We start from the raw sequence: 6,711 nt of genomic DNA, 5'->3' as shown, positions 1-6,711 counted from the left end.
TTCTGTAAACCAACCAGTAAAGATGCCGAACATTGCCAGGCATTCAGAGCCTAAAGCATCATCAATTCCAAAGGGTTTCAATCTCCAGACTGAGGATGGGAATACATTTGACATCCGTCCTTCCTATATCAATCTGGTGGAGAGAAATCTCTTTAGAGGTGTGGTAGGTGAAGACCCGAGGAAGCATATGGAGGTCTTTACGGACTACTGTTCTACTATCCCCACCACAAAGGGGGTAACTCAAGACAACATTAAGGAAGTTCTGTTTCCTTTTTCTTTAACTGACTCAGCCAGGGTGTGGCTGACTGATTTGGACCGTACGGTCACGGGGGTCACAGACTGGGAGACCCTTGCTCTTGCTTTTTATAAGAGAGATTTCCCTCCGCAGCGTACTAATCAGCTGAGGGCCAAGATTACAAGTTTCAAACAGGCACCGGATGAAACTTTCTATAAAGCTTGGTGCCGTTTCAAGAGGTTGGTGAGGTCTATTCCTCACCATGGTTTTGATCCGTGGTTCCTGTGCAATAAGTTCTACAATGGGCTATACGATGATCACAGAGCCATACTTGATGCATCATCCAACGGAAGATTTCAAAAGAACACCGACGATGATAAGGGATGGGCTCTTATTGAAGAGATGGCGAACCACTGTGCTGAGTATGGAAACCCGAGGGATGGTATTAGAACAGTTCATGCAGTCGATAAGCAAGTTGTGGCTCAGCTGGAAGCCATGAATGCTAGGTTTGATAAGTTAGAGTTGCATTCTGCTGGGGAGCCTCAGACGGTCCATTTGCTTACTAGAGGGGAGACTGTCACATGTGAGAGGTGTGGGAGCAACGACGGTCACACTGCTGTTGGCTATCTTACGGAGAAGGAACAGGTCCTTGCTTTTCAACAATACATGCAAGGAGGGGGTTCCTATTATAACAACCAAGGGGCAATCCATCCCAATTTGAGGTGGACAAGTCAAAATGTGCTCAATCCTACCCCTCCTCTACAGCAGCAGCCATATGTCCCTCCTCATAAGGCTCAACAAGGCTTTCATAAGCCTCATTCCTTTCCTACAGCTAATCAAGGTGCATCATCCTCTGGTGGGGTAAGTGACCTAGATGAGTTGAAGACGATGTTGCAGTCTTTGACAAAGCAGTGGCAGCTGAGTGATCAACAAAAAGATGCATCTATCAAGGCACTTGGAACTCAAGTTGCCCAGTTAGCCACGAACCAGTCCACATGGAAACCGGGACATTTACCGTCACAAGCCGATAAGAATCCACATGAGACGGTGAATTTAATTAATTTGAGGAGCGGTTATTCATATGAAGGACTGAAATCAGACCCAGGGAAGGTAATTACTGCTGATGAACAGTGTTCTGTCGAAGAAAAAGAGCTGACGATAAAGAAAGTACTCGATCGACTAATTTCTGGGGGTCGATCGAGTGAAAGTGCTGAAGAAAGGACTCGATCGAGTGAACAGGAAAAAGAAGAGCTCGATCGAGTAAATAAAACTGCTCGATCGAGTGAATTTGCTGAAGAATCTGCTCGATCGAATGATACTTTTGGTCGATTGAGTAATGCTGATAAAGAACAACTCGATCGAGAGCCTGCTAGTGCTCGATCGAGTGAAAAATCACCTGAAAGACCACGTTCGAGAGGAAAGAAGTCCCGTTCGAAGGATTTGGAGCTTCATCCGTCTGATACATTGGAAGAGAGGAACAAAGGGCTCGAGATACCCATCACGATGCCCTTCCCGAGGCATTTGCAGAGTACTAAGGCTAATCAACAATTCGGCAAATTTGCCGAACTCCTGAAAAGCTTGCAAGTCACTGTGCCATTCGCCGAATTGCTGACACAGGTACCCTCTTACCTTAAATTTATGAAAGAAATTTTATCGCGTAAGAGGCACATTAATGACCATGAGACGGTAGCTTTGACCGAGGTAGGGACGACCCTAGTTCAGAATAAGTTACCTCCCAAACAGTCAGACCCGGGTAGTTTTTCGATTCCGTGTCATATTGGTACCCACTTAATTGATAACGCGTTATGTGATCTTGGCGCTAGCGTGAGTGTCTTACCGCTGTCTCTGGCTAAGAGACTTTTTGTACTCGATCGAGTGAAATCTGTTCGATCGAATGAATCCATATTACTCGATCGACTAAAGCTGAAAAGGGGAATTCTCGATCGAGTAACTTTTTACTCGATAGAGTAGATGAATACAAGAAGTTCTCGATTGAGTAGTTCTAAACCACTCGATCGAGTAAAATTGCAAAGACCACGCAGGGAGTCTCCTTAACTTCTTTCTTTTTTTACTTCTAATTCATTTTATTCCTATTCTTTCGCCCCTTCTTCATTATTTACGATTGAAAGAACCCCCAAATCCTCCATTTTTCTTGCCCTTTTGCCAAATCCACCACCTACATTTTGTTTATTGCTAATTAATCGTCCATAGCCCTCTACTTTCCCCTTGATTCGTGCTGTTTTACTCGGTCTATTAGAGGAATTAGGGTTTGCAATTTTTCGATCAAAAAATCGCCCAATTTGCTTGCTAGTCGATTAATTGCTCAATTTGTAGGTTCCTAATCATCAAGTAAGTAATTCCTACACTTCTTTGCATTTTAATTTCACTAATTTTGCCTTTTATGGAGTGAATTAGGAATTAGGGTTCCGGTTTTCCCTTTTGGGTCGAAATTATCGACTATAATTTTGATTCAATGCTTATTTTGTCTTACTTGATGCTTAATTCCCCCGCCTCATTGATTTTTACATGATTAATTCGAATTTTATGGGACAATTTGCGATTAGGGCTAATTACAGTCGAAATTTTTGATTGTAAACTGGTTTTTGCTGCTGGTTAGGCTTAATTTGTCTCAATTGTTGCTTAAATGGCTGCTTCTGTCATCTGCTACCCCGCCCCTATTGCTGTTTACGTGCTATCATTCGAATGTTTGAGGAAAATTTGGGAATTTTTGGACTGTTAGTCGAATTTTTCGACTGTTTTGGGAATTTTCATGTTGTTTTCACGCCGATTTTTTGTTGCTTTTCCGTTGCCCTATTTTACTAGGATGGATTCTAGCTCTGTGCCCTCCACTAGCTCGACTTCTAGTCCGTCCTTGTCTGAGACGGTGGTCCCTGCTGTCACCACCGCCTCCACTTCTGTTAGTACCGCAGCTCCCGTGTTCTTAGTCTCTGCTGCTGGTACTGTTTTTTACGCTCGCTAGACCGGCTTTAGCCCCGTTTCACTACCACCTCGGGCCGCACCACTACTACTGCTAGCACTGCTGCTAGCCTTTCTTCCTCAGTGGCGGTCACAGCTGCAGCCACAGCCTCTACTTCAGCCACGATGAGCACATCTGTGGCGGACTCACCCGCAGTCGCAACTGATTTACGGGCGGCTCTAGTTCCTCGTACCGTCAGTGGATGGTCTTCTACTTCAGGTTCTAGAGGCCGGGGTCGCGGTCGTGGTCGTGCTACACCTGCTGCTGGCTGTGTTACGATCCGAGTGGACGACACTCTTGACTCCCACCCTGAGTACCCGCAGGTAACGTTTATTAATGATATTCATCGTGAGAGATTTTATAACTTGGTTTACTGTGACTTTCTCCCTACGCGCTTTCTTTGCCGTACGTCGCTTCAAAGGCTCGGTTTCTACGAGCCAGTTTGTGAGCTTTTACGGGGCACGGGGATGGCCGGACTCATCGCTATGAGTGGCCACACTTTCAGGGAGCTGAGCCTTGAGTTCTTCAGCTCCTTCACCTTCTCCTCAGGGGCACACGACGCTGTCCCTACTAGTCTTTCTGTGTCCTTCCGGTTGTATAACCAGACCTTTTCTATGACACTTGAGGAGTTTGGTACCCGACTCGGCCTTTCCTTTACGGGCACCACTGTTGCCCCTAGGAAGGTCATTAGTCTTCTTTGGCACAGACCTCTTTTCACGAGCGAAAGCTCGCTCAGGTCCACCTACCCCCCGCCCGTTACTTTCTTAGACTGATGGGGAGCACTATTTTTGGCCGAAAGGAGCCAAACAACATCAACAACAACGAGCTCTCCGTCTTAGGCGGTTACCTGAACATCGACGGCGAGGGTCCCTTTACCCTCAACATTGCCTATTTGACCGCCAGGTACTTCCAGGCTCAGGGAGAGAAGCTCATGGGCACTATCGTCTGCGGTGGCATAGCCACCTTTCTTGCCCATTCTCTCCTCACCGTCTTGCCTCATGACTTACCTTACATAGACGGTGATAGGTATCTGAGCCTATCTGCCATGCACTCTCAGACTTGGCTGACCACAGACTACCGGACATGGAAGATAGACGGTTTCCTATCCGTCGACCTTCCTTGTGACACCTTGCCTCGTCTAGCCCCTTTGCCCACTGTTGCACGGGGCGCCCGACCACCACCTTTACCTACCTACCACCTCCAGCTTCGACCTCCTTCTACTTTACCTGCCGCTAAGAAGCGGCGTAGACTTGACACCGGAGAGGGGTCCACACCTTATGGGAGTGTCCAGCCTTCCACAGCTACTCCCATCCCGACCCCTACTCCTACTCCTACTCCCGCACCCGCCGACCAGACACAGACACAGCCGGTCCTACCGGCTAATTTTGTACCTCCACCACCCTTTGAGGCGTCCTCGGTCATGGACCAAGGGCGCCGTGACGGTTTGTTAGTTGAGATTGCAGAGAGACAGGCTCGTGTGGAGCGGGACATAGCTTTGACTTTGTTCCCTCTATACGAGTATCACATGAGGCGACACCGTCCGATCCCAGAGGATTGGCCACACCCTTCCTTTTACCCAGCTGAGGGGTACCCGGAGACTGCTAGTGAGGAGGAGGAGGACGAGGACCCGGCGGCGGCGGAGAGAGCTCGAGCTGAGCAGAGGAGGAGGAGAGAGCATGAGGTAGATCCGGACTTCACGGTGATGGTGGAGGACGTGCGTGACAGTGACGAGGAGGCTGACGAGTAGCTGCTGGTCTGCTCACTTCCCCAGTTTTCTGGCTGGTTTGGGGAAGTTCGTGTTTTGTATGTTTATTCTCGCTTATTTATTTATTTATTTATTTTGTCTCCTTTTTATTTTATTGTTTTTCATTCTTTATTGGTTGTATATTCCCGTTCCCATGTATATATCTGCTGGTGTATGCTAGAGGACAACGAGGGCGTTGTCCGTTTTGGTTTGGGAGGATATTGCATCCTATTGAGCCTGCATTTGCATTTGTTTTGCATTCACGTTTATTTATTTCAGCTTGCATTGTTTATTTATTTCATTAAAAATAAAAAAACAAACAAAAAACCAAAAAAAAAAATTAGAAAAATTTCAAAAATTTCAAAAATATTCACGTTTATTTTGCATATAGGTTGAGTCGGAACGATTGACTTCCGTGATGATATTGCACTATAACTTATCATTTTACTTAAGCCTTGCACTTCCGTTGATGGTTATTAGCTTTGTCATATGCATAATCTACGAGTTTTTGTTCAAATATAGCTGACTGTTTAGACTTGACCTGATAAATTGGCAACCTATTTTACAATTTCTGAAGTTTAGAGCCCATAACTGGTGACATTCATGACCAGTTCAATAGGAATTGAGAGTAGTACTCCTTGCATAGCATGTTCATAATTTTTGCACTTTTTGACATTCGATTTCTTGTCAAATACACACATTCGGGTTTGTGGTCGGTGTCACATGCAGGGAGGTGCTTGCAATTTTTCCCCTTTTCTTATATTTTTCACCCGTTTAGCTCCACTTAAGCCAAAACTTGCCTTTTTGACCCATTAGCTACATCCCAAACTGAGCCTGCCTAGTCAAGCTAGTTTAGCATGTCTTTTGTGGTATATTTTTCCGTCTGCAGTTTGGCCCGTGTGTATATGATTGGAGTTGGTGGAAATTAAAGAAAGGAGAAAAAGAAAGAAAAAAAAAGTTGAAATTGAAAAAAAAAGAGAATAAAAACGAGAAAAGAGAAAAAGAAAAAAATGAAAAAAAAAAGAAGAAATCACGTTTACAATGAAGAACCAGAGAGAAAAGTTTCAAAAATTTTGAGCTGGTTTGCTTTTTGAGTCCGTCTGTATTCACTTTTATCTCGTGACGGTCTCACTCCTCCGTTTTATTCCATATTTTTGAGGAGATGGTGTATGTGATTAGTGAGTTGTGTGCCAAATAAAGAGAACTTGTACTTTATTTTCCAGTTAGTTGAGATTCGGACGGTCTTATATGGTCCTGTTTAGGAACTGGCTTGGCGCTTTTACCTCCACATTACCATAACTTGTTTTGCCTCTTCTCACCTGAACCTCACTATTCCCATATCATTTGTAAGCCCTCGGCTGTGACGGACATTAATGGTTGGAGTGTGTGCATTAGTACTTGAATCGTCTTTCATTTTTGTTGCATGCATGCTATGTAGGTCGCAGTTAGGTGAGTGACTGTTTCTCTTTCTCTCTTTCACATATTTTATTCACCCTTTACTTCATGAGAGAAGAGTGACCACGTGAGAGTATGATTTTGTTGGTCTTGCAAGGTCGATAGGTTGGCTATATTTCTGAACAGCTTATAACTCGTTTGCGTATTGACTGCTTAGCTATAATTGTTAATTTTTGTTGCATTAAATTGGTTCAAGTAGACAAGTTAAGTTAGCTCTGAGTTTTCATTTCCGTTCCATAGTTGCATTTTAGTTTACTCGAGGACGAGTAAAGGTTCGGTTTGGGGAGATTTGATACGTGC

At 44.8% G+C, this 6,711-nt stretch overlaps 1 non-coding gene across 1 annotated transcript; it reads right to left on the bottom strand.

Moving 5' to 3' along the window:
* Positions 1-398: 398 nt before the first annotated feature.
* LOC141650281 (small nucleolar RNA R71) lies at positions 399-504 on the bottom strand. Its single transcript, XR_012546323.1, has one exon. It is a non-coding gene; the product is annotated as a small nucleolar RNA R71 (small nucleolar RNA).
* Between the last annotated feature and the right edge of the window lie 6,207 nt (positions 505-6,711).

The sequence above is a fragment of the Silene latifolia genome, chromosome 3 (assembly GCF_048544455.1).
Source record: "Silene latifolia isolate original U9 population chromosome 3, ASM4854445v1, whole genome shotgun sequence".
In the NCBI taxonomy this organism is placed as follows: Eukaryota; Viridiplantae; Streptophyta; class Magnoliopsida; order Caryophyllales; family Caryophyllaceae; genus Silene; species Silene latifolia.
The sequence above is the reverse complement of the archived record's forward strand: the minus strand, read 5'-3'. Positions and strand labels throughout refer to the sequence as shown.